The sequence below is a fragment of the Spinacia oleracea genome, chromosome 6 (assembly GCF_020520425.1).
Source record: "Spinacia oleracea cultivar Varoflay chromosome 6, BTI_SOV_V1, whole genome shotgun sequence".
NCBI lineage: Eukaryota > Viridiplantae > Streptophyta > Magnoliopsida > Caryophyllales > Amaranthaceae > Spinacia > Spinacia oleracea.
The window spans coordinates 100,851,393-100,860,203 of record NC_079492.1 but is presented as its reverse complement, the minus strand read 5'-3'; the positions used below and the strand labels follow the sequence as shown (position 1 = coordinate 100,860,203).

Here is an 8,811-nt window from a genome sequence, read left to right as displayed (position 1 = left end):
GTGACCTCGTCCCTCGTGGGCGTGACGTTTCATTTTGTCAAATCAAGTGTATTTGGATTTCCTGTGAGTTTACACCCAATTGACTAGTAATATAGGAGTCGCCATTCAGTTTTTAACGACAATGAGAAAAACTGACAAAACCCGGTTATCGTGACATAAAGGGAGTGCAATTATGTTTGACCACGACGGCCATAGGTTCCCTTGTGATCCCTGGTGTGGGAATCTCTCAATGTACACCCGCAGGGTAGAGATTGAGGGTTCGGGGGACTGTAACTACCGAGAGGAGTAATCGCTCGTCGATAACTCCAGAGGCAGGATATCCTTACTAGCTCAGCATAAATAATTGAAGGGACATGCGTTAACGATTAAACTAATCTGAGTTGATTTTAACAATATGCAGCACATAATACTAGATCGATCGCGATTATCTGACTTAGATTGCTTTAAGGGACCTAGCATGATAGTTCAATTTCCCAAAATATTATCTTTATTAGGCGTGGTAGAACAATCAGATTTAATTAGTTTAACAGTTTATAAAAGGGCGAGGAAAGCAATTAAATCATGGAAAAGGGACACATTACGACGCACCCTTGAGAGGTGCGTCACGGTTCTCAGAAAACTAACCACTTTAACTTTGCTATTTCTCCTTTTATTTAACGTATCTCAAGTTACGGGCTTAATTCTTCAGCTACAAGGGACAGGATACGTTCTGTTCGATTTTTGGATCGATTGCGACAGAACGCGTGATCAATTTCGCAGCGTGAGGCTTAGGCTTAGGGGTTGGAGTTAATACTCGGAATATGAATTGTGTGTTTTCTTTCACGTCGAATTTGGGGCTATATTTATTGAAAAGAGTTTGTGAAAAGATAGAATCACTAGTAGAAAAAACCTCATTTGCAGCGCGGGTAAAACGGGCTTTTTGCAGCGTTATTGGGCGCTGCAATTGTGATGGCTGCAAATACCGTATACTTTTTTGTAGCGAACACAAACGCTGCAAATAGTTGGTTAATTGCAGCGCATATGGACCTGTATAAGTTGCAAATACTGTATTACTTGCAACTCATATTAATCACTATAAGTTGTGAATAAATATTAGTTGCAGCGACTTGTTCAGTATTACGCGTTGCTATTAGTTTTTATTTTGCAGCGCAGTTTGATTACACGCGCTGCAAATAATGTTTTTTTTTAAAAAAAATATAAATATAATAGCCCATATCATATGCATATTATATAGTAGCATATCCATGGACAATCCTATTATTTTGACAACAAGTTATAATAAAAACATTACAACATAAACATAATTTTGCAGAAATTTTGCCATAGTTTCTCTTGTAATATGTGAAACCCGGCCAAAACGGAAATTAATATAAAAACCTGTATATAATACATAACATTCATATATGCTCCAACATCCATACATGTTACAACTGGCATCCAACGCCATATCTAAAAAGAAAGGTTAGCAATAAACTCTACAACTCCATCAAAAACTAAAATGAAGAAAAGAGAAACAAGTCTATATACCGGGCGGCTACAGAAGAACTTCTCCTCAGCCATTAGTGCATCTTTTATGCTTCTGTTATTCATATGTCTTGTTATTCATATGTCCTGTTCACAAAACATATAGCAGAGTGGTTAAAAAATAATCCACTTAATTACAGAAATGAAAAATGCAATAAGAATTGCAGCAACACTAATAAAAAGATCTCTTTATTCTACAACATCCTAAGTAATCTTTTATAAATTATAACACAAGATTAAACCCAAGGGACAGTAAAAAAGACAAGTTTCTCAATAAGAACTGAATGGAGCAGGCCTTATCACTAGAAATGACTGAAAATCATGAAATGAAGAATTGAGATACATACTGAAATGATCTACTAAAATTTCTATCATTTTGGACAGTTTTGGGCTGGGGGCACCATGTGACAAACTTTTCTGCATTAGGAGCTTCGTTCTCTGTATGGCTTCATTTCTACTCATAAGTCTTGCAAAATACCTGTCCCGAGTTTATCAAACATTAGCATCTTCAAAGAACAAAGCTTTTACCGGAACTAATAAAACTTGCTTCGTAAGAGGAGCCATTTTCATCCATCTAACAGAAAACAGTACATTAGACCAGTATGTCAATGAAAAGAATGTTCAGTTAAAGTCAGAACTACAACTGGTGAAAGCTATTTAGTCTCTTAAAGAGGACCTAAACCAAATTTCAACAACAGAAATCTAGATATACTTGAGCTTCTCATGTCTGCAGTCTGCAGTCTGCACCTTAACCCACCCCCACCCACAAAAGGAAAAGGGGAAGAGAAAACTACATTATTACAGACACCACAACATTATTACTGTCAATCTTTTTTGTCAAAGTATCATCTAGTGTCAGACAATCCGAGTATCCGACATGAGTAATTAAGGTAAAAAAAGGGTCCGGACTCTGTATTTACATCCATTACTCGAAACAACATAATTCACAATTGGAAAAAACAATCATATTCAAGAACAAGAAATAATAATAAGAACAGATAGAAAAACAGTGGCGAGTTCAACAAAACAAGTTTGACTAACCGGAAAAGAGGAGCAAATCTCAGACAGAGCAACACCAACAAACCCAGTAAAAAAAGAAACAACAACCCAACCCCAAACAAGACTAGTGAACTCCCAATTGATTCTCAATGAAAGCACTCGCGTGATGACCCATGAAGGTGTTTACATATGACTGTATTATGCGATTTGAACCAAAATGAAACAAACCATTTGAACCAGAACCCTGCCTATCAGAGATTGATGAGAACCATTTAAACAGAACACTGCCTATCAGAAATTGACAATAAAAAAACCAGATATCAGACAGCCAAAACTTTGACAACGAAATAATCCAATTGCACGGGTCAAAGAAAATCTCGTTGCAGGTGATTCGAATATACGTGACTTTTACCCAATTCAAATAATACAAAAGCAAACAGACCTGAGAACTTTTCCCAAATTGGCATCCAAAAATTACAATTAAATGCTCAAAAAATCATACAAATTATTGAAAATTATTAGATTTTCAAACACATAATATGAGTTGTACAACAGATCTACCAGTTGGACAATATTAAGGAGATGAACAGGGAACCAAAGAACCAAAACTTTGAGAAAGAAACAACCTAATTACACGGGATAAATTAGATAATAATTGCACAGGGAGAAATGAGATCCGAATTGCAAAGGATTCAAATATACAGAAATAAACCAAAAAATCGAGTGAATACCAAAAATCTCGAATCAATTTGGCCCCATATTAATCAACCCAAATAACGTTATAAAAAACAACAAACTAACCCTAAAATAACATGAATCGATCAATCAAAGTTTTATTTAAGTACTAAATCAAATGAAGAACAATAAATCACACACAAAATAATCAAATCACCCAAATAACATAAATAAAACAATATTCGAATAAAAAAACAGATAATTTGAAGCCCTACCGCAAAGTCAAAGACGGAGATTGATGCTAGCAGAGCGCAACGAAGTTTAGCGTCCTCCCTCTCTTTATCTCTCTCCTGGTTGAATACTTGACGCAAAATCGAAAGATTTTGAGGTATCCTTGATGCGTGACCCCAGATTTAGAGGAATAAAGTATGAATGAGATTTACACCAATGATCCGTGAAGCACCCTTTACAACCTGTTGGTGTAGTGTGCAATTAGATCATCAATAAAAGAGAATAAAATTCACTTAAATTAACATAAATAGGTTCACTAGAAAATTACAGCAAGGCCTACAGTTCCAAGAACAAAAAATAGCAACGATGGACCCAGGCTATACCTTTGCAGTGTTCCAGACAGCTCTAAGACTTGCAGGAAATAATGAGAATATTATAAACGATGTTATTCCCCTAGTATGAACCCTAGTTTGGGGGATGGGTGGAAATTCAGTGCATTAAACAAATAGGGACGTCCATTTTTTTTATAACTGGGGCAACTTTTTAGGGACGTATGGGAGTACAAGGCATAAGCTTCATAACCTTGTTAATTTTCTACCAAGTTCAGTCGTACCTCCTGACATTATCAAAACAACATGTATGCTCTTTAACAACAAGGTTATGGAGCAAAACTCTAAAAGAGTCCTAATGGAGCAATAGTGAAGTTAAATTCTAGTTGAAAATTAAACTTTTTAGCTTAGTTCTAAACTACATAGAAAGAACAGGCGAAGAGAGGTACCTGTTCTCCAAGCATGCGGGACTTGTCAGCAGCACAACATTGAATTTATCACCAGCAACATCAAAACTGGCCTTCACTGCTTACAAATCAGAAGCAAACTCCTAGCTTTACAGAAATTGACAATAAAAAAAAACCCAGATATCAGAGAACCAAAAATTTGAGAACGAAATAACCCAATTGCACGGGTCAAAGCAAATCTCATCGCAGGTAATTCAAAAATACGAAAATCAAACAAATATGAACTTTCTGAATTCCAAATAAGCAGACACAATTTGACCCAAAAATCAACAAAATCAATCAAAATAACTTCAAAAACCTAAAAAATTAACCCTAAATGACCAGAGTTAGTCGCTGAATCGATGAAACCCCAAAATTGTACATCAAATAAACAAGTCAAACCAAGAACAACAAATCAACCCTAAAAATAATCAAATCAACGAAACATAATAAATAAATTAAAGATCGAAGAAAAACAAAGAGTATGGCGTCAAATCCCTACCGCAATTGGCGAAGAAATGGTAGAACGTTGAGCATAGCAAAAGGTCGGCGTCTTTCTCTCTCTTCCGCCCTCTGTTTCTCTCTCTATGACCAGGATGGAAAGACTTGGGACAAAATCAAAGAAAGATGAATCCATTAAAGATTGGAGGAAGATATCAAGGAGAGATTCAGGGAGGGGAGGAAGAAGAATGCTAGGGTTTGAGAGAGAATTGTGACATAGACGGAGAGTTCGAGAGTTTTTTTTTTGAATCTAGAAAAGGCCAGATTGCACCGCGGAGAAGGGTGTGAGCTGCAACTAAGTGACACGGTTGCAGCGTGTAGGGACATGTCCAAGCTGCTAATAATTTTTTAATTTTTTTCCAATTTCTCGCAGCGTTTATGGCTAATAGTACGCTAATAATAACTCATTAAAGTCTGACCCGCGTTGACTAAAGATAATTTGCAACTTCTACTCATTACATGGGTTGCAAATGATGGGTTGCAAATGAAGTTTTTTCTACTAGTGTAATTTTAGAGCTCTAATCCACGAAGAATTAGGAAAGAACACGTCCCAGGTAATTTCAGCGCCCAGGGCTGGGCGCCGAAGATTTCGGCGCCCAGAGCCAGGCGTTGAAAATAGGGTCTGGGCCGTTTTCTTTGTCAGATTTGGACCCTTAGAATCCGGAGTGTTTGAGACTTATTCGAGTCTTTTACCGCGTATTAACTTTATGACGGAATGCTTCTGGGCCCGTTACGAACTCTAGGCTCGTTAGGATTTTAATTAATACGTAACTCTTATTTTTGAATCATATTAGGAATAGGATTCCTTTTGTAATTTCTATCTCATTTAGGATTTATGTTGGAGTGCAACCCCTAATTCTGACAGGTTTCTATCTTTTATGACTTGCCACTCTTAATAACTACCCATTACGGCAATTACTAATTTTAGCAGGTTTCCATAAATAGCAGGTTTCTATAAATAGAAGGTTTCGGGTGAAATGAAAAGGGTGATTGAGATTCGTTATTTTATAGGAGATGCGTTGCCAAGTGGAGATTTATGTTCTCATCATCGAACCTTCCCTTTCGGGAATGGGGACAAAAGTAGGTGTCTACAGTTAGCCCCCACTTTGACTGAGTCTTGGAGTAAGACGATGGTCAAAGTATTAGACGGAGTGCGTCACACAAGCCATGGTGACCTGTTTTGCGAGGGTCTCACGAGCCCCCGAGTGATAACGTTTGACTTAAGGGTCATCACTTGAAGTGTCGACATATCCCTCACGTGTCATTGGGATTTATCAACGGATAGTATAGAAACTCCCTCACTTTGTCATTGGAAGTATCTAAAGATGCGTAGAAACTCCCTCACTTTGTCATTGGGAGTAGCTACAGATGTTTTCGAAATCAAAGCTATAAAGTGTAATTGGGCCTGGCCAAGCCCAATCACGAGGTAAAAATGTTTTTAAATATTCTCGTTTTCAGGGTTAGCTAAACGAGAAAACCCCCTTGTTTTTATGGGACGTAAAACGAAGGAAAATCCAGCACATCGCTCTTTTTTGGAAAAACGGAAAACCAATCCTTTAGGGCTCGTTCGGTATCGTTTTTTGTTTCCAGATTTCTGTTTTTTACAAAACTAAAAACCAAAATATGAAAACCACAAAAAGTAGTTTCCAGTTTTTTGTTGTCAGTTTTCAAAATTAACATGATTACAATATGTATGACTATTTTTTAGTTCGTAATTCAATCTAAATTATATGACTTACTAAACCAAAAAACCAAAAATTGAAAACTGACAGTTATACCGAACAGGCCCTTAATTTGTGGAAAAAAAAGGAAAACTACTCATATCGTTCTTTTTTAGAAAAACGGAAAACCAATCCTTTAATTTTTTGGAAAAAGGGGAGACCAGAAAAAGTTATCGCTACGGCGACTAAGGACCTGCGCGGTTAGTGGCGTAGACCCCACCGGCTAAAGATGGCGAGCCTGTCCGCTAAGGGTGGACACCCCGTCCGATAGAAGTGGACGAATCTGTTTTGAAATTTGAAAATAAGGACCTACGCGATTTGTGACGTAGACCCCGCCGGCTGAAGATGGCGAACCTGTCCGCTAAGGGTGGACACCCCGTCCGATAGAAGTGGACGAATCTATTTTGAATTTTTTTTGTGCTTTTTGAAAATAAGGACCTATGTGGTTTGTGACATAGACCCCGCCGGCTGAAGATGGCGAGCCTGTTTCATTTTTGTTTTTTGAAGATTCTATTTTTCGAAAACTGAGGACCTGCGCGGCTAGTGACGCAGACCCGCCCGTTGAGGGGGGCGAGCCCTGTCCGCTGAGGGTGGACGTCCCTGAATTCGTTTGTTCGATTTGGAACCCGCGTGGTTCGTGACGCGACCCTGCCAACTGAAGATGGGCAAGTTCCTATTTTTTGTACATCGTGATTTCTTTTGAGAATTTCTTTTATTCATTCTTGCAAGAGCGAATTCTTTCGAAGGATGCTCGGATTTAGTTGTAACCTGAATGTGGGTTGACAACGGGTTTAGACGGACCTTTGTCTTGTGGTCGTCTTCTTTTGTGGTTTCGAGCTAGTCTTTACGGCTCGATTTTTGCCACCGCTTGGTCTTTGATCAGAGGACCATGTACAAGTATCAACGACGACCTTTACTCTGAGGTCGGAATCCGTTTTTTTTTCTTTTTTGAGATTATCCAAACATGGGACTGTGTATGGCGTAGTCCGGGAAAATAATTTTGACTTCGCACACTCTTTGTTGGAGTATATTTTTTTCGAGCCCCCAAGCATTCGGGCTTGACGGTCATTTCTTGCCAAGAGAGGTACGTATTTTATAACATCCTTTAATCATGTTTGGGGTCGTGCTCGTATGTGCGAGCGACCTTTATAGTGGTATGCTATTTTGGCGAAGTCGTAGAGTGCGACTTCATTTTCCAGGCAACGAAGTTTATTTTTCAATAATATCAAGCTTAGCTTGGCCCAGATTAACCTTTTGACAAACAAACATTTTTCATTTTGAGAAACCAACGACTTAACAACATTTTTTTGGTGTTTCGAAGAATGACCTTGATCTTTATTTTTCTTATATTTGTTTTGAAAAGTGTACATATATATTCCTTGAGACGAGTCTAAGTTTCGACCAAGTTTTAACATTCATTTTTACTATTTGGGTGCTAAAGGTGCTTTTGGGCTTTATCTTGATTGCAATAGGGCCTCGTGTCTACCGACAGGGTTTTAAGTCCTTTTGCTATTCCGCGTTTTGTGAGATCCGGGCCTTGGGCTGCATTCTCAGCGTCCAAGGCTAGGCGTTAATCATTTCGGCGCCCAGCCGTGGGCGCTGAAAGTCTTTTCCTGGCGATTTTTGGTTTTCGGATTTCTTAACGCGTTTCCGAATGGGATCAGGATGTCACTTGATGTCTTCAGCTATATATAGGGGCTAGATACGTCCCTCTTTTCCATCACTCTCAATTTTCTTCTCTCTTGTAGTTGCTTAGCTTTAATTCCTCATTGCTTTTATCATGTCGATTCCTCCCTTCTCACTCCAACGAGCTGTTAGGCGTTGGCTAAGAGCCCTTACTCCTACAGAAAAGGCTTTGTTGAAAGAATACCACTTAGAGGCACTTTTAGGCTTACAGCAAATTAATATCGATTATAACTTTCTGTATGCAGCCATGAGATTTTGGGATTCCGATCACCATGTTTTTGTTTTTCGGGGCAATGAAATATGTCCTTTGCCAGATGAATTTGCTGCGATCCTTGGTTATCCTACTAATGCTACTCCTGCCACCCCTGGCACCATTGAAGAGGGTAAAACAACCATAGGGACTTTCCTAGGACTAGATGCTAACATGCTTGCTGAGATTGTTGTAGGTGATGAGGTTAATTTGGCAAAGCTTGTAAAACATCACTTTAGGCCTAGTAAAAATATGACCGAACAGAAATTGAACATTCGAGCCCTTGTATTTTGCTTGTTGAATCATTATTTGCTGTCGAATAACAATGGTGAGTTCGGTGACATAAGGTTGATCCCTTTGATTAGCCAGATGGAAAGTTGCTATTCTATTATGCCGTTGGTTGTTGCCGAGACTTTGCTGAGTGCGGATGAGTTGAAGAAGAATGCCAA

General features: G+C 38.5%; 1 long non-coding RNA gene across 1 annotated transcript; it reads right to left on the bottom strand.

Moving 5' to 3' along the window:
• Positions 1-1,304: 1,304 nt before the first annotated feature.
• LOC110785023 (uncharacterized) lies at positions 1,305-4,994 on the bottom strand. The gene is made up of 5 exons (XR_002532458.2): positions 4,707-4,994; positions 4,208-4,312; positions 3,474-3,671; positions 1,872-2,002; positions 1,305-1,611 (listed from the first exon to the last, which is right to left on the bottom strand). It is a non-coding gene; the product is annotated as an uncharacterized lncRNA (long non-coding RNA).
• Between the last annotated feature and the right edge of the window lie 3,817 nt (positions 4,995-8,811).